The sequence below is a fragment of the Dama dama genome, chromosome 1, assembly GCF_033118175.1.
Source record: "Dama dama isolate Ldn47 chromosome 1, ASM3311817v1, whole genome shotgun sequence".
NCBI lineage: Eukaryota > Metazoa > Chordata > Mammalia > Artiodactyla > Cervidae > Dama > Dama dama.
In genome coordinates, this window is record NC_083681.1 from 40,934,874 (window position 1) to 40,953,748 (window position 18,875).

Genomic DNA, 18,875 nt, shown 5'->3' on the forward strand with positions numbered 1-18,875 from the left:
TTGTTCCAGGCAAACCCAGACATTCAGAGTGTTTCAATTTCCTCAGATATCAGAGGAGAAAACAAAACAAAAAAATACATAGTAAAATAAATTTTTAAAATAAAAAAAAAAAAACAACACATGATGTTTTAGGTGACTTACCACAGAAAACCAACACTTGAGGCCCAGGTGCACCTTCTGAGTACCCGCTCTAAGTAAACCAAGATTAGAACAAAAAGCAGGAAAATGTAAACTGAGATTAGAACAAAAAGCAGAAAAATCTCAAGCTACTTCTGAGCTTGGAGAGATGAGAGTCAGGGAGGAAGGGAGGGGGCCTCGGGCTGCAGAACCTCTCTGGGCTGGACCCATGCCGGATCCAGGGAAGGGTCTCCTGATGTCCTCGCTGTGAGGTAAGTGAGCTGTGACCAGCCCGATCACACCTAAGGAAGCAGGCACACCTGGGAGCAGAAGGCAGCATGCCAACTCAACCAGCTCGCCAATCAGGATTCCCAGATTATCTATACTTTTTAAAATTTTGAATGGCAAATGCTTCACTGGGTTCAAAAAGTACAGATGTATCCAGGAAATGCGCCCCTCCTACTCCCGTCACATCAACCCAGTCTGTCCCTGCTCTGAAACAGGTAACTATAGTTATCAGCGGCTTGTGTCTCATCACTGATGGCGTTTATGTACATACATGCAAACAGAAATATGTATTCTTTCTTACAGGGGGCAGACTACACATATCCCTATGCCTAGCTTTCATCTTTTAAAGGATGAACTTGGACTAGGACAGCGAGACAGAGGATCTCTACACAAAGAAAAAGAGGTTAGTCTACATGAAAGGCCCATGAAACAAAAAGACATTCTGGAGGACATGTGTGCAAGGAGAGAGGGCTGAGGGAATACTCCAGAGGACAGGTACGTGTGAGGAGCAAGGCTGAGGGAATATTCCAGAGGACAGCTGTGACAGGAGAGAGGGCTGCAGGAATATTCTAGGGGATAGGTGTGTGAGGAGAGAGGGCTGAGGGAATATTCTGGAGGATAGGTCTGTGAGGAGAGAGGGCTGAGGGAATATTCTAGAGGATAGGTGTGTGAGGAGAGAGGGCTGAGGAAATATTCTAGGGGATAGGTGTGTGAGGAGAGAGGGCTGAGGAAATACTCTGGAGGATAGGTCTGTGAGGAGAGAGGGCTGAGGGAATAGTCTAGGGGATAGGTGTGTGAGAAGAGAGGGCTGAGGAAATATTCTAGGGGATAGTTGTGTGAGGAGAGAGGGCTGAGGAAATACTCTGGAGGATAGGTCTGTGAGGAGAGAGGGCTGAGGGAATATTCTAGGGGATAGGTGTGTGAGGAGAGAGGGCTGAGGGAATATTTTAGAGGACCAGTGTGGGCGGAGAGGGGGCTGAGGGAATACTCTGGAGGATAGGTGTGGGAGGAGAGAGGGCTGAGGGAATATTCTAGAGAATCAGTGTGTGAGGAGATAGGGCTGAGGGAATACTCTGGAGGATAGGTCTGTGAGGAGAGAGGGCTGAGGGAATATTCTAGGGGATAGGTGTGTGAGGAGAGAGGGCTGAGGGAATATTTTAGAGGACCAGTGTGGGCGGAGAGGGGGCTGAGGGAATACTCTGGAGGATAGGTGTGGGAGGAGAGAGGGCTGAGGGAATATTCTAGAGAATCAGTGTGTGAGGAGATAGGGCTGAGGGAATACTCTGGAGGATAGGTGTGTGAGGAGAGAGGGCTGAGGGAATACTCTGGAGATAGGTGTGTGAGGAGAGAGGGCTGAGAGAATATTCTAGAGGACCAGTGTGTGAGGAGATAGGGCTGAGAGAATTCTCCAGAGGACTCTCATGGGAGATGACTGAGGTTAAAGGTCCAGTCACTGCAGGCACTACTGCTCTGTGATGACCATAATCCCAAGTCAGTCGATGAGAGCCCTTGGGGTTGCAGGGCAGGCAGTGGGATCTACCATTCTGTTAGCATTAAAGCCCCACTGACTAAAAGCTCCAATCAGCCTCGCTGAGCTCTTCACCTTCAAGAAGAGAGAGGAAACGTCTATAGGAGAGGGACTAACCTAATTCCCATGGCAGTGACTGAATGGGTACTGACCAGGGGGGACACAGGAAGGAACTGTGGAGGAAAAGCAATCATTTCCTCTGGAACTTGGGAGGGACTGAGACTCTAAGGAAACAGACTTTAAATTGCTCAAAGAATAGGAGGGCTCTGGAACCTGAGATTGAGGAAGTAAATGATTCTGATGCTCTGAAATGCAATTCTAATTGTGCAGTGGAGGATGGGGGAAGGGCAGAGGGGCGTGAAGACAAGAAGGCACAGACAGGGAGGGGCAGGAGGGTGAGGAGGAGAGGGAGGGCAGACAGGGCTTTTTAGGAAGCAGGCAGCTCACCACTATGCTTCAAGCTGGACCTGGTGGCAAACTGACTGGATATGAACTCCCCTTCCCCTTTCTAGCTGTGAAGTCTGGAGCACGTCAGTGAACCCCTCTGCACCTTAATTTCCTTGTTAGTAAGTGAGGATCATGAGAGTATTTCTCTAATGGGGCTGACACAAGAATGAAGTGAGGGCTTCGCTGGTGGCTCAGGGGTTAAAATCTGCCTGCCAATGCAGGAGACTCAGGTTCGATCCCTGGACCAGGAAGATCCCACATGCTGTGGAACAGCTAAGCCCGGGAGCTGCAACTACTGAGCCCACGCATGCACGGCGACTACTGAAGCCTGTGCACCCAGAGCATGTGCTCCACAGCAAGAGAAGCTGCCGCAATGAGAAGCCCACACACCGCCACGAAGTGTACCCCACACCCACTGGCCACAACTAGGAAAAGCCCGTATGCAGCAACAAAGACCCAGAACAGCCAAAAATAAAATAAATAAATTTTTTTCAAAAAAGAGGAATGAAGTGAGTTAGTGTTTACAGAGCCCTCACACGGTGCTGGCATGTGAGTGTGAGAGAATAGAGCCACGCGGTCACACAGGGAACCTTGACAAGGTGAGTTGTTGAAAAGCACAGGTCCCATCACTGGGAGCAGGATGTGTAACAAAAGAATCCCCTGAGACAGCCTCCTCCCAGAGCATGAACCAGAGGAGGACAGTCAGATAAGCCGAGGCTGCACAACACGCCCAGACTACAGGAAGGGCTGGTAGTCATCTTGAGCCAAGATGAGGTATAAAGGGACTCTGGGAAACTAGACTTTGGCTCCGACTCTGGGCACACGATGGCCCCTGTTGAAGAGAGCTATCCTTAGACCGACACGTCAAGATCCAACACTAAGATGAGAAAGGGTAGCGGGTGGGGGAAGCTTGGATTTTTAGGAAAGGATATTTAGATCATTTCAATGCCATCCATCCCCCTGGTTGGCCTGGAGCATTGGAAACTCTAGCAGGTGAGACCGCTGAACTGCATCTGTGGAGGCAGTCTGGGGATACCTGAAAGCAGTCCCGGAGCCCTCTGGGAACTGAGAGCACATGATGTCAAGGAGTGTCCATGCCTTTCTGTGATAGGATACTTGATAGTTGGTGGAGAATTACGATAGATTCGGCATAACTAGATTCAAAAAGGCAACTGGTTAGAGGTCAGGAAAGCAAAAGGCAGAGACTGAGGCAGGGGTCCCCAGGCAAGCCGATGAAAGATCATGTCAGGAGGGGAGGACTCTAGCAGAGGGTTCTCTGCTAATAAGCATTTTACTGGCAACTTGGGCAATGCTAAGGAAAGCACACTAAACAGGATCCTGAAAGAGCTCAAGGGAAAGGGTTGCACAGAATTTAACACACTGAAATTTAACAGAAATGCTTGTTCTGAATCAGACTGGAGGAGGCTTGCACTTAATTTCTAAAGAACACGTTAAGGACAGGGAGAAGTTTAGCAACACCCCATGTTAAAAAGATCTGGTGAGGCGAATTCCATGGCAGTCCAGTGGTTAGGACTATGCAGTGGGTACAGGTTCGATTCTGGGTTAGAGAACTAAGATTCTGTAAGTTGTGTGGTACAGCCAAAAAAAAAAAAAATTTGTCAGGAGTAATGTCAGTGAGTCAAAAATGTAAAGTAGCTGCCAGAAAAACTGATGCAATCTTGGGCTGCATTAAAAAAAATAGAATGGCCTGAATTAGGGAGAGGATACCTGCCTTCCTCTGCTGTGATCACACCACACCATGAATATGAGAGATGGTCTGGGTACTAGCTTCGCTGTAATAGAAAGATACAGACAAAAACGGAGTTTGTTCAGAGAAGAACCACAGGAAAACACCGGAACCCACATCAAGGGCTGTAAATCTGGAAGAAAACTCAGGAGAGGACAAGAGGGCTGTCTTTAAGTATCATACTTCACTTATTAGGAGGTGCACATTTTTTTCAGTTACAGAATGTCTGAAAGCAGAATTATCTTATAATACCCTAGCATCTAACAGTCTCTAGGCCAGAGTGCAGCTGTGGCATAGTTGTCATTGCCTCATTGCCACTATCAAATGGAAATTTGACTATTATTCCCTGTGACATGTCTGGACAACTGCAACCCTCAACATTTCAGGAGCCAGAACATTCAAGGACAATTTGAGGAAGAAACGTGAGTCCTAGATAAAAGAATTCCAAAGACAATAGAGATTAAGAAATACATCACCACTTCACAGAATATAATATGTCAAAAAAAACCAAAAATGAGTATATTGATAACTCTGAGTCAAAAAGTGATTTGAGAGATTTGGATTTCAAAAGTGAAGACATTTTCAAAATGCTGTAACTAATTTCTTTTCCTTTTTATGTGGATGTAAGAGTGATATGGACAAAAACCTTATATCTAAAGTCCAAGAGAATTCTTTCAGTAAATATAAACATTTTAAGTGATAACAAAGTATTGTTCTTCAGTTTAACTGGAAGTACTTTCTATGTCTTGCAGGTTCATAAGAGAATGGTATATCTTACAATCAACAATATCACAGATTTGATTTAAAAGACAGTGTCTGGGGACTTTCTTGGTGGTCCAATGGCTAAGACTCTGCAGTCACAATGCAGGGGGCCCAGGTTCAATCCCTTGTCAGGAAACTAGATCCTACATGCTGCAACCAAGAGTTCATGTGCCACTAAAGATTCTGTATGCCACAACTAAGAAAAGATCACATACGCCACAACTAAAAAAAAAAAATCCTCTTGCCACAATTAAGACCTGATACAGCCAAATAAATACTAAAAAAAAAAAAAAGTATCTGAAGAGCTTTCAAGTGGAAGAGAGACTAGAGTATCCTTCTCTATGATTTCAAGGAGGAAGAACTAGGCCCAGATGCCAGAAGCTATAGGGAGCCAGTAGAGGGTATAGGAGGCGCTGTCCAAAGATGGAATGGGTCACCTCAGAGGCGAAACCCAGGCTGGACCACAATGGGGAAACCAAGTACCCATGTTACAGACCCATGGTCCCAAGGTCTGACTGAGAAAACTCACCACAAAGAGAAAGGCGTCCCGTCTTTCTTTGTTACCCACCTACGTGCTTAGCTCAGTTATTCTCTTAAAAAGTCACCACTTGAAGATAAAAGCCGTTTAGGGAACAGCACTGAATGAGGGATCTCAAGCAAAGTGGAACGTGGCCTGCAACTGTGCTCTCAGACTCTGGTGGGCCAGCTGGGGGCCACCTACATGCCTGCCATGTGCCAGACGTGTGACAGGTGTGCTACATACACTGCCCCAGTTAATCCTCACGGCCCCCTGTGAGACAAGCACTGTCACCCTCATCTTACAGAAGAGAAGCCTGACACCCAGAGAAAGTTAGTGGCTTTACCGAGGTGTTACTGCCACTCTGAAAGCCATGGTCACTCTCTGACAACATGCTTCAAATAGAGGGACCTCCAAAAGTTTTGACTGGCAGAATGAATGGAGTGCACAGCTGAGCAATTAATGAATGGACCAATTTGGCCTCATATTGGCAGCACAGATGCTAGGAGAACAAAGAAAGAGGAAAGCTGTCTCAGCGTTCCATCCCCACCCTCTATCAGAAGCTCCCACAAGCACAAAACTCATGCCATTTGCTCACTGCTGAAGCAATTTATTCCAACACATAAAGCAAGGGTGTTTCTGAGACGTCTATGGCAGAGAGCAGGTGCCAGCAGCTCTGCTCAAATGTCAAAGCTGTAAGCACACCAGGCTGCCATGCCTCCCACCTGCCAGGTTAACACTGGAGCAGGCAGAAGCTGAGCTCAGCTTTTGTCCCTTCCCAGGGCCAGGATGTCCAGAGGGCTGGAGAGTCAGCCAACTCCCCGCCCTATGTGTTCCAGTTGCCTGGAAACATCCAGTCCAGTCCCAGGCCAGCCGGCCCAGGCTTCCTCCTCCACTGGGGAGATCAACTCAAAGTGGGCACCAGATACTAGAGCAGCACCCACCTGAACGGGATAGTCAGGGGCTTATGAGACCATAGAAGGGGGAGAATCAAGTCATTTCTGATGATGACCCACAGTGCTCCATGAGCAGGAGACATCTGTAGAAATGATTCTAATGAAGGAGGAGGGGATCATGGAGGTCCTTGCCCAGTCCAACTTTGCTGCCTCAGCCATGTGCAGGCACGTAACACCTTCTCTTAATCCATGGGTACCCACTTCCAGGGGTTCAGCAGCCATGACTCCCCTATGCATCTCCCTGAGGCTGACCCTGAGGGAGACCTCTTGTAGTGAGGTGGTGAAAAATAAGGGCAATTACTATTGTTCTACAGAAGATAGAGCCACCGAAGCACAGAACAGGCACACTGGGGGGGGGCACAGAAAGTGATAGATGTCCCATATTCTAAGACCCTAACTGAGGCATTCCAAATGGGCTGCCTTCCTGATCAACTGAAAGATAGGGTTTGCCCATACTGACCCCCTTCACCCAGATGATAGTGAGACAAAAGCACAGACAAGGCCTTAGTCGGGCCCAGCCTTAAGCACCCCTCGACCCTTCTGTTGCCCAACCCCCACTACCGTCTGGTCAGAGTATCTCTCCAGCACATGGAGGGCAGCGCAGACCTCCTAACAGATTGCCCACCCCTGATTCTCACATGAGCTTATCTTGCACAACCTGATCTGCCTGAAGGAGCACTCTGACCATCCCTCTCCAATGGTTCCCACTGCCTGCAGGGTTAGGGCCATACTCACCCCTTTCACCAGTACTCAAGACTAGCCTGATTCCAGCCTCAGCTTCCACAGTTCCCCCAGGTAGCCCCCACATTTCTACCACGTGACATCCTGAACATACCCTTATGTTTCCACATCTCTGTGCTCTACCTCTCCCCACCTCTGCCTATGGAAATCCTATCTTTCAAGGCCCAACTCAATGACCAACAGCTGCCTCCTCCAGGAGGTCTCCCCTGACTCCCTCACACTACGACTGTCTAATGCAACATTCCAAACTCTTATCTTGATGTGTGGGCATCTATGGGCTTGTCTAAGGCACCTCCCTCCACATGTTAGATGAAAGCTCTGCTTCTGTCACTCAGCACAGTACCCCTCGGCATGGCAGCTGAACACCAAGATCTAAGGAGCATGGGTCACCATGCACCATGCCAGCACCCTATTTACAGTCGTTTCTGATTCCCTCCTCCACCTACTTCTAGCTGACTCATTCCCCATTCTCTCAAGGTTTAGCTCTCAGCTGACAGTTAATTGGAGATAAACTAATCAACATAGTACCTTTCCCAGTTAAATTCTATATTTTTAACAAAGGCCCTTTGGAGACAAGGGCTGAAGACAAAGGTGGGAATTTTAGGCCCCAAAACTCTGGAGGCAGTAATTCTGATAAGTGAAGATGTTGCACCAAACCTCTGTTCAAGCCAGGGCTACCAGCGTGCTAAATTGTTTCAGTCGTATCTGACTCTTTGCTAGCCCATTGGACTGGAGCCCGCCGGGCTCCTCTGTCCATGGGATTCTCTGGGCAAGCATGCTGGAGTGGCTCACCATACCCTTCTCCAAGGGATCTTCCCTACCCAAAGATTGAACGCTTATCTCTTGAGTCTCCTGCGTTGGCAGACAGGATCTTTACCACTAGTGCCACCTGGGAAGCCCCAATTCAAAGCACAAGAGGCCTGCTAGAAAGAGGAGGTGCAGCTTGGTGCTGCAAAAGGGAAGGCCAAATCCAAGAATGCTGCCCAAGCCTGGTCACAGGCTCACAGCCCAACAGAAATGGAGGGTGGAGAACAGACTCTGACCTGGCTAGGTGACCTTGAGCCAGGAACCACACGTTCTGGCCTCCACTCAGTATCAAGAAACCTTGATACTTCCCTGGCAGTCCAATGGTTAAGACTCCATGATTCCACTGAAGAGGGTGTGGTTTCCCTCCCTGGTTGGGGAACTAAGATCCCACATGCTGCAAAGTACAGCCAAAAAAACTCAATTAAACAAACAGAAATACAAGAAGCATCTGAGCCTCAGTTTCTCCATAGGTGAAAAAAACAAGGTGGCAGGGGTGAGAACTAGATGATCTCAGAGGTCCCTTCCAATCTGACATCTCAAGTTTCTATGACTCATAGTCTCTACTCATCCTCCCTCCTGAGAGGTCAGTATCATTTGAAACTACCTGCTTCCACTCTCCCCTTACCCTAAGCCCCACCTGAGTCCAAAGGGAAAGCTAAGGCTAAAGATCTCCCAGCCAATCAGCAGGCAGCATTCAGCGGGCAGGCCCCTCTCAGCATAGAGAGAGAAAGGGGCAGAAGTGGGGGAAGATGTTGGTTTCTATGGACATACAAATGCTACTCTCTCTTACTCCATTTGTCCCAACCCAGAAAGACAGTCAGCTGATTGCCTTTGCTTCCCTGACCTACCTTTTTAAGAGATTACCACTGCCTGCCAAATGTAAGTGCTGCCCTAAAATCAGGACATATAAGGTCTCTCTGCCTGGATCTGAAGGGTTTCAAATGGGTAGAGACAGCATGATGAAGAATGAAACTTGGAGGCAATCTAGGCCATGGTGTGCAGACCTGCCAATTAAAGTTCTTTAAAAATAGCCTCTTTCTTCTCTTATGCTGAAGATAAAGATGAAGTTTCAGCAATAAACAGACATCTGCTGGAGCTTCTGAAGAAGATTACAGCCTAAACACCCCCAGAGAACAGCCATAAACAGCCCAGAGCTTTCTACAGGCGCCTGCAGCCTCCCGCTCACCAACAGTAGGGGAGAAGTGAGGGGATGGAGGGACAGCGGAAGAGGTGGTATTCAGAGGCTGGGGAGGACACAGTAGGAAGAGGTGGTGGGGGAGAGCCCAGCTTGGCAGTAAATGGAGAACTGGCTACCATCTGCAGGGAAATAAAAGCTCAGGGATCCACCAAGAAAATTTCCAGGAAGTCATCCAGAGGATTCCATGCCAGTGTCATTCATTCTGAAAATGGGTCACTCCTTACAAGTGGAAAAAAACTGACAGTTTTGAGTGCCTACCTAAGTGGGGCACTTCACAAATATTCTATTTCTACATCAATTCCCTGAGTTCAGTGTGATTATCTCCTTCTTTTTGTTTTTGTTTGTTTTTATGCAGACTAAAACACTAGGGTTCGTTGATGCCCAAGGCCACATGGCTCCGATTCAAACCCAGGTCTGTCTTAGCACATTTGTTTGTTTTTGCCTCTGTCACCTGCACCCAGAATGTCCCCCCGAGGTTTATTCTCAGTGCCCAGACTCTCTGCACCCACAAATCCAACCCACGGAGGGTCCTAAATGGGAGAGGCGACAGAGCAGGGTAGAAGGGCAGGAGTCAAGCCATGCCTGGCTAATTCAGATAACTGCTGAGTCTCGGCAGCCCTATGGTTTTTCTATCGTGGCTTCCCAGCCTGAGAGAGGAGTGAAGAGGGAACAGGCACAAATATTTGCCTAGACTATCTGGAAGGAGCCACAGGAGACTGGGGATAGCCATGCCACTAAGGAAGAGAACTGAGAACTGGAGGACTGCTTTTCATTGAATTCTCTTTGTACTGAGTGAATATGTTAACATGCACCCATGTATGTGTGAAGTGAATAGCCTCATCTGTGTGGGGGGTGGTGAATGTCATGTATCCAGGTATGGAGGGGGGTGGCTGGGTGAGCACCACCATCTATGCATGTGTGTGTGGAGGTGAGTAGCATCACTTGTGTGGGGTGTGTGTGTGTGTACGTGGGGCGGGGGAGGGTGAGTACCATCATCCATGCATATGGCGGGGGAGGGGGTGAATCTTTTTTTTTTCTTTTGGCTGTACCATGCAGTTTGTGGGCTCTTATTTCTCCCACCAGGGATTGAACCTGAGCCCTTGGCAATGAAAGTGCAGAGTCCTAACCACTAGGCCACCAGGGAATTCCCATGGGTGAGTCATTTTTAAGAGAGCCCAAGATGTCAGGTACAAGGTAACAGACACACCCAAGCTGGAGATAGTGACCTGGACCAAGCAGGAAGTCCTGGGTCCCCTGGTCACAGCAAGCCTGGAATCCAGAAGAATCTTCCTCCCTCCCTCACATCAGTAACTTGCTGCAAGCCCAGGCAGATGGCCAGAAGCTCTGAGCATGAACCCCTTGGTCTCCAAGGCCGCAACCAGTTGCATGATCACCCATGACATCCCCTGAAGAAAGGGATTGAATCCTCTCCTCGAGGGTCTGGAGAGAGGCCTCCCTGACTCCCCTGCTTAATCCTCTATTCTGTCCCTTTCTCCCACTATTGGATTTCTCACCCCTCCAAGCAGAGAGCTCCTGACTGTTATCACCTTTGTATTCTGTTGTGCAAAAGCCCAGCCGTCCTGACATGTGGAGTCATCAGCACCCCAACTTTACAGTAGCCGTGAACTCCACAGGCCGCACCTCAACCCACCATGCTGCTCCCCTGAGATGAAGCTGTCCAGCAGAAGGGTTCAGCAGCTCTGCCAGGCCCCCAGCAGCTTTCCTTGGTGATCAGAACGTCCAAGTGACTTTTTCCCAGGCACTTCTTAATCCTCCCCTACACTTCATTCTCCTGGCCCTGGCACAAGTTAAACCCTGAGATCCTGCAACTCTTCACCATATACAGTCAGTTCTCAGATCAGTAGCCAAGGCCAACCATTCAGAGTCACCAGAGCCAAGAAGTAGTTTCCTTATCTTAACACATTGATACTATGGTGCAGGACGAGATGTTCTTAGACTCCCCCTCTGTCTCTGGCCTGGTTGGGTTTCTGCACTAGGTGTGTTAGGAGCTACAGCCTGCAAATGTTCCATTAAACCTGCTGTTGCAGCAGCTCAGGGATCAGGGGCTGCTGGCCGACTCTTTGCTATCCTACCTTGGTGCCTTCAGAAAGGACATCGGCACTAAACACCCTCCACTGCATGGGAAAGGGAAAATCTGAGCCCCAAACCAGCAGGAAACAAGCCCCTGCCTTGATCTCTGTATTCCCCGAAGAGAAAGCTGACCAAGGCTTGGAAAGAATACAAGAGCAGCAAGGTCTCTGGACACCACCAGAAGAAGAGGGGTTCAGGTGGGGAGGGGCAGGGAAATTGCTCTGACTCTCGGAGGAGAGAAACACCAGCGCAAGTACAGAACACACTAAAATCCCAACCCTACAAACACCGCACCATCCGCATACAAACACACACAACTCGCTCTCAGCCACCAGGGAGACACAGGTTTTCCTGGGAAAAACTGTAGTAATATTTAGAGCAATTGCATTTAAGAAATGATACAATACCTAGTATCAGACTTCCCCAGTGGTTCAGTGGTAAAGAGTCGACCTGCAATGCAGGAGATGTGGGTTCAATCCCTAGGATGGGAAGAACCCCTGGAGAAGGAAATGGCAACCAACTTCAGTATTCTTGCCTGGGAAATCCCTGGACAGAGGAGCCTGGCAGGCTACAGTACATGGGGTCTCAAGAGAGTCAGATACGACTTAGTGACTAAACAACAACCACCATACCTGGTATTCACAAACGGCTCTTCCTCTGGGACACAGGGATGGACACTTCCTCAATAGCTGGCAGAGAAGGGAAGCATCTCAAAAATCACACTCCACTGTGACCCAGCCCTGAGATGAAGGTTTGTTTGTGACTAGAGGGCCCATGTCCCCATCACCCCCACTAACCCTGAGTTCAGAGACCAGATGATCAGGGCTTGAGAAGGAGGAGCCTTATCAGCGCAGAGCAGCTGTGCTTTCTACCTCGGAGGAGGTGGCAGGGAGGAAAACAGAAGATGGTGGAGGGAGGGGTCAGGGCCCCCCGAAGTGAGGTGAGTGGGGCATCTTGCCATCAGGCACTTTCCCAAGGGGATGAGACAGGCTTTCTGAGCCTGAAGCTTTGCCCTGCCTGCTTTTTCTTAACCCACTATGTTATTTCTGTCTTCTTTTGATATCTCCAACTCCCTGAATAAAAAAAATCAAAATCAAGAGCCTACCAAGAGAACGATTTCAGGAACGATTGAGGAAACCAAAATGAAATTCTCATGAAAGAAAGGGAGGTGGTACAATGGGAAAGAGGGTCAGGCTCCATGGATTCCGCAGCTTCCTGTCTCCACAGCTCCAGCTTTCTTAGGTATAGGAATTCCCTGGTGGTTGACACTTTCACTGTATGGGTCTGGGTTCCATCCCTGGTCGGGGAACTAAGATCCTGCAAACTATGCAGTGAGGCCAAACATTAAAAAATGTAAATAAAAACACAGATATACTCTTTAAAATAATGTCAAAAAATAAAATAGGCAAATATCAAAATCCCAATGGGTATAGGAACCCATCCACACATAAAACTGGACCGAGTGCATGTATAATCTTGTTTACCTATGCAAATCAGTTGAAGGAAGTTCTCTTTTTTAAGAGGAAAAATATCCCCAAATATTTTTATTTTCCATTTGAACAATAAAACATTTCTATTATAAAAATTTTAGAAAAACGCTGAGAAATATAATATACAGGAAAAAAATTAACTCTATCCCCACCATACAGAGAGAAAAACAACCTTCTCTTATACTTAACGGCTAGTGGAAAGGCCTGTTTATGTTTAAGGAGGAGGAGGAGTAAAAGAAAAAAGCCTCCTCATTTAGGGGCTATTTGCAGAGAAGGGTCTTTGCTGGGTGGGTCAGAAGATGGCTATCGGAGAGCCCAGCACCTTGGAGAGATCTGACAAGGAATCCAGGTGTGAAGCATGTTATCTGGGGAGGGAACACAACTCATCCTTCTCCCTGAGCCTCTGGTCTCCTTCATTAGAACGCCTACAAAGGTGCCGATGGCGATACTATCTCTCCACCATAAATTCAGACCAGACACTGAAAGGTTTTAAGTGTATGTTTTCTGTCACGGTCTGTCAGTTGCAGATGGATAATGATTTGAGAAGAGCCCACACCTTGCCCAGGTATGAGGCCAGATAGAGAAGGCTTCCAAAGGCACAAGGCAAGAATCTTGCACTGCCCAGAGAGAGGTGGACGGCATTCTCTGGGCAGCCCAAGGCCAAATGCCTGACTCCTAGTGTGGTAATCCCTGTGGCTGCATAAGTCAGGATTCAGAGCTTGGACAGAAATGACCTCAGTCCCTGTCAGCCCCACGTGTGATTTGGGGAGGCCAGCTGCTGATCAGGGCACCTCGGCAGCTGCCTGCGCTCCCCACACCGCAAACCAGAGCGCCAGAGAGCACGGCAAATAGTTCTCCTATTGTTTCAGGATGTTTACAGGCTGACGCTTGCAGAGGAAATATCCACACGCGAACAAGTCATCTTTTTAAAAAAAAAAAAAAAACCTCTTATCTAAACAGATGCACGGGCAGTCACACAAACCCACCACAGGATTCATTCATTCAATGTGTATTTCCTGAGTGGCTACAACATCACTGGGCAGATGCTCACCACGCCCCTGCACCATCCCAGAGACAGCACTGGGGATCCAACAGAGCACAAAAGCAGACTTGAGCATCAAAGGGTTCGCTGTCCAGTGGGAGATTTAAAAAACGGAGGATAAGGGTAATGGCTGGATAAAAGCAGAAGTGCTGCAGAAGGGGTGGTGCTCCAGACTAAAGTAGGCGTAAAAGGACTAACAACCAAATGCAGCACACAGACTTTGTTTGGATCGTGATTTGAATAAACTCATGATGAAGGTCACTTCATCTGAATATATACAGATGAGACCAAAGAGTGACTGTTGATTCTGCTACATGCAATAATAGTGATGTGGTCATGAAAGAACCTTCTCTTTAAAATAGATAGGGAAGAAAAAAAAGAGAAAGAGAGAGATGAAGCCAGCCTGGCATGATCTTAGTTGCTGAAGCTGGATAATAAGTATTTGGGGCTCATTATACTATTCTATTTTTGTGCTTGAAAATGTTAATGATTGGGGGTGGGGGGGACTGCACTGCACAGTTTGTGGGATCTTAGTTTTCCAACCAGGGATAGAACCCAGGCCCTTGCAGTAAAGTGCCCAGTCCTAACCACTGGACTTCCATAAATATGCCATGTTTATGAGCGTTTTAAATGCCATTTCATAGTGGGGTGGAAAGAAATGTTCACAAATAATTACAACATAAGCTGGGGAATCATAAGCACGACAGAGGGCTGCACACACCAAGCCTCCAAAGTTCAGAGGATGGCCACAGTTTTTTCCTGTTTCTCTTAGTGTGGAATTCACCACTCAGACCTTATTCATGCAGAGGAAGACCAGAGTCCTAGTTTGGTCACTCACTAGGCCTGTAATTGGAGGTAAGTCCCTGAACCTCAGTTTCCTCATCTGTAAAATGGGGATAACCTTACATACTTCTTCAGAGGGCTACTGTGAGAATCAAATGATATAAAGAATGAAGAAAAAAAGAATGAAAAATTCCAGCATGATATACAGTGTTCCCTTTTCTGGTTCTTTAAACAACAGAGACTCTCTAGCCCTGGAAAGGCCTCAAAGATTGACAATGTTCAACCCAAATCTTCTTGCACCTAACCCCACTCCTCTTGGCAGAGACAAGGCTCTCCCCCAAGAAGGCAGGACCTCTACTCGTCTGTAGAAGGGAGTGAAAGGAACAGGGCCCATGACTGGGAGGCACACCCAGATGGGTGTGGACGTGGGTGGAGAAAAGAGAGACACATCCCAATCACAGGCAGAGAGGGATTACTCAGTGCTCCTTAAAGTTCCTGGGAAAAGGCCTCCAATGACCAAACCACAACCAGCCTTAGTCCATAAGCTGATTTATACTAAGGTGTAACTAATTGGTATTAAGCTAATCACAATTTTCTTTCAGAAGGGAAGGATAAGCAGAAAACCAGCCCTGGGCCTGAAGAAGGAAAGAGGCAGTGATTTCATTTTTTATAAACTCCAACTGTGGATCTCAGTCACCTTACAATCACAACTAGCATACCTCAACAACTGCCCTCCCTCCTAAAAAAAACAAAATAAAACTAGAATCGGTCCTAAAGTAGAGCTTATTGCAAATAACAGTCTTCTAAATCATTGTATTAGTCAGCTTTCAGAGGTAGGTTCAAGTCAATGGCAAAAGCAGACTTCCCCTTCAAATACCACCCTGACTCCAACAATCAACCCCTCCCCCTCACAGCATGACCAACACCTGCCATTACCTTTGAAGGACAGGGTGGGCAAGGCGTCTGCAGGTTGAACAACTTGGCTAACCTGGGTCAGTTCAAGTGCTCTGCTTTAAAATAAAAAAAAAGAAAGAAAAAGCACCCAGGGGACTTCCCTGGCCGTTCAGTGGTTAAGACTTCGCCTTTCAAGGCAGGGCATGCGGGTCTGATCCTTGGTTGGGGAGCTAAGATCCACATGCCTTGTGGGCCAAAAAACTAAAACAAAACTAAAACAATATTGTAACAAATTTAATAATGACTTTAAAAATGGTCCACATCAAAATAAAGAAGAAGAAGCACCCTCAGGATCTTTGGACAGAATCTTTTCAGAGGCCAGGAGCCTACAGCACAGCACACTCACTCCTCACAGCCATGGGTCAGCAGGAAGAGCACTGGACCTGAGCTCTGGCAGTCTGTTTGAAATCCTGGCTATGCCACTTTCTATGTGACCTTGGGCACTTACCCTACCTGTGTCTGTTTCTCCATCTCTAAAATGAGGAGGGCAAACCTTTCAGGGCTTTTTAATTACCGTTAAATTGGCTTCAAATGTGCCCCAAGGCAAGGCTCGTTCCTCAGTAGGCACTTAATAAAACCATCTTCTCTCTACCTGAAGGCCAGTTCTTACTGCAATAAGAGCTTCCACAGCATCATGTGGGGCTGCCCTGGAGACCTGAGCCCCCTTTGGGTTCCCTTCCCCTGGGAAAGGGACAGGAACAGAGCTGGCCTGGAGACCCAGAGCACCCGGGCAAGCAAACATCTCAGGGCCAACCAGCTGCTGACTTCTCTCACCAGGCGCCCAGAAGGGAACTGGTTGGGACTTCATCCTTCAGGGAAACCACCGAAGACTGTAGTGAGCAGGCGAGACTGACGGAAAGAGGTCCCCTCACTGCTTAAGGTCCCAAAAGGGCCCGATGTGCCTCCAAATAAAAGTTCTTTGGCTTTAGAATAAACAATGTAGAAGGAGACGCACGTTTATTCTGGTTTCAACACGCCTCCTCCCGATCCAGCAAAGGCCGTTCCCAGTTCTGCCGAAAGGCTGGCCTAGGATAAAGTTAACCCCACCTGCCCCGGCCTGGAAGTCAAGTCAGCGAGCACTTTCACCCGGGGCCAGTCCGCAAGGGCAAACCCGGCGGGGGTGCTCCGGCGCCTGGGGTGAATGCGAGCTGCTAGGGGAGCAAGGTTCAGAAAAAGACATCTCCACGGCCCCTCGGGCCACCGTCCCAGACCCAGTCCCAGCCCGCAGGCGGCCAGGCCACCGGCATTTGGCCCAACTTAACTTCCTGTTGTTAAGGAGGGAGGGGAACCCGGCTGGGGTATGGGGTGCGCCCAGCGAAACGCCGGGAAAGAACGTGACCGGCTAGGAGCCCAAATCGTGGGAAGATAAGTTTGGGGATGATCTTCTGCCCCGGTGGCAGGCGGTACTGCTGGGGGGTCGCTCCCACTCCATGTCGACGTTTGGGTATTTTTTAGGCTTAGAATTGAAGAATTTGGGTGTTGTGGGGCTGAGTAAGAGGTAGTCCGAGGTACTGCGTTCTAATGGATTCAGAAAGCTATCGGGGTACACCGGCCTCCCTGGGCAGCACCACCTGCTCGCTGGGCGCCGGGAGGCGAGGGTCTGAGGCGGGAGATGCTGCCGCCGCACCTGACCCTCCCCGGCGCCAGCCAGGGCGCAGAGTCCAGGCTCGGCTACCAAGGTCCCCGCCCGCTCTTCCTGGAACCCCGCTCTCCTCTTCCCTCCCGTTCCCCCCACCTTCTTACCGAGAGCGGCGCCGGCTGCCGAACCTCGAGTCCAGCCTCTATCCTCGCCCAGGGCCGCGGGCGCAGTGGTCAGGACCCGGAGGCCGCCTGCCGAACTGTGAGCGAGCTAGGCGGCCCCGCGCAGGCTTAGCCCGGCGAGCGCCTGCGGTTCTGCGCCTTGCGGCGGACAGGACCGGGAGACGCCCCCATCTGCGGCGAGACCAATGACAGGGCCACCGGCGGCGCAGCCCCGCCCCCAGGTCGAGGCCCGTAGCCAATGGCAGCGCGTCGCGGAGACCACCCCCACCCCCGCTCTCCGCCCGCCCCGCCCCTGGGGGGCCAGCTGTCACCGCGGCAGCCGCGGGCGCACGTGGGCTGTAGCGCGGCCCTAGAGAAGGGAGCAGCCCGGCGCTCCCACCGAGATCAGTGCAATTCTGAGACCAGCAGAGGGCCGATGGGGACAAGGCGTGGTGGTGCTGCTAGATGAAAACCCCGGTGCGGGTATCCAAATGTCAAGAGAGAGACAAGGGCTGGTAGTCACGCTAATTGGCCTAAGAAGGTGGATAGCGACCCTTGGTGTCCCCTTTTGGACTTGGGGGAGCGGCATACCACTTTTAGTACCGGCAGTGGCGCTTCCTTCTTGCTTTGCTTCTTGACCACTCTGGGCTTCAGCAAAGCCCTGCTAGCAGATAGGCCCTTCCCCTCACCTGGACTGTCCTTAGAATAAAGCTGGTGGAAAGAGAGGCGGTGGTGCAGATCACCTGTTCACTTCAGTTCAGTCACTCAGTGATGTCCAACTCTTTGCGACCCCATGGACTGCAGCACACCAGGCCTCCCTGTCCAACACCAACTCCCAGAGTTTACTCAAACTCATGTCCATTGAGTTGGTGATGCCATCCAACCATCTCATCCTCTGTCATCCCCTTCTCCTCCTGCCTTCAATCTTTCCCACCATCAGTGTCTTTTCCAATGAGTCAGTTCACATCAGGTGACCAAAGTATTGGAGTTTCAGCTTCAACATCTGTCCTTCCAATGAATATACAGGACTGATTTCCTTTAGGATGGACTGGTTGGATCTCCTTGCAGTCCAAGGGACTCTCAAGAGTCTTCTCCAACACCACAGTTCAAAAGCATCAATTCTTTGGTGCTCAGCTTTCTTTATAGTCCAACTCTCACTTCATTACTTGATTACTGGAAAAACCATAGCTTTGACTAGATGGACCTTTGTCAGCAAAGTAATGTCTCTGCTTTTTAATATGCTGTCTAGGTTAGCCATAGCTTTTCTTCCAGGGAGCAAGCGTCTTTTAATTTCATGGATGCAGTCACCATCTACAGTGATTTTGGAGCCCCCAAAAATAAAGTTTGTCACTATTTCCGTTGTTTCCCCGTCTATTTGACATGAAGTGATGGGACAAGATGCCATGATCTTAGTTTTCTGAACGTTGAGTTTTAAGCCAACTTTTTCACTCTCCTCTTTCACTTTCATCAAGAGACTCTTTAGTTCTTCTTCGCTTTCTGCCATAAGGGTGGTGTCATCTGCATATCTGAGGTTATTGATATTTCTCCCAGCAATCTTGATTCCAGCTTGTGCTTCATCCAGCCCAGCATTTCTCATGATGTATCCTGCATATAAGTTAAATAAGCAGGGTAACAATATACAGCCTTGACGTACTCCTTTCCTAATT

General features: G+C 48.9%; 1 protein-coding gene across 15 annotated transcripts in view; it reads right to left on the reverse strand.

The window, feature by feature from the left end:
• The window catches only part of MICAL2 (microtubule associated monooxygenase, calponin and LIM domain containing 2), a 235,354-nt gene extending 217,974 nt beyond the window's left edge, over positions 1-17,380 (reverse strand). For 13 of the 15 annotated variants that reach the window (XR_009693648.1, XR_009693647.1, XR_009693653.1 and 10 more), the window contains exon 1: positions 17,212-17,380. The gene's annotated coding sequence lies outside the window, so the exon portion shown is untranslated. The remainder of the gene's footprint in view (positions 1-17,211) is intronic. The other 2 variants (XM_061147654.1, XM_061147644.1) reach the window with 1 other exon arrangement.
• Between the last annotated feature and the right edge of the window lie 1,495 nt (positions 17,381-18,875).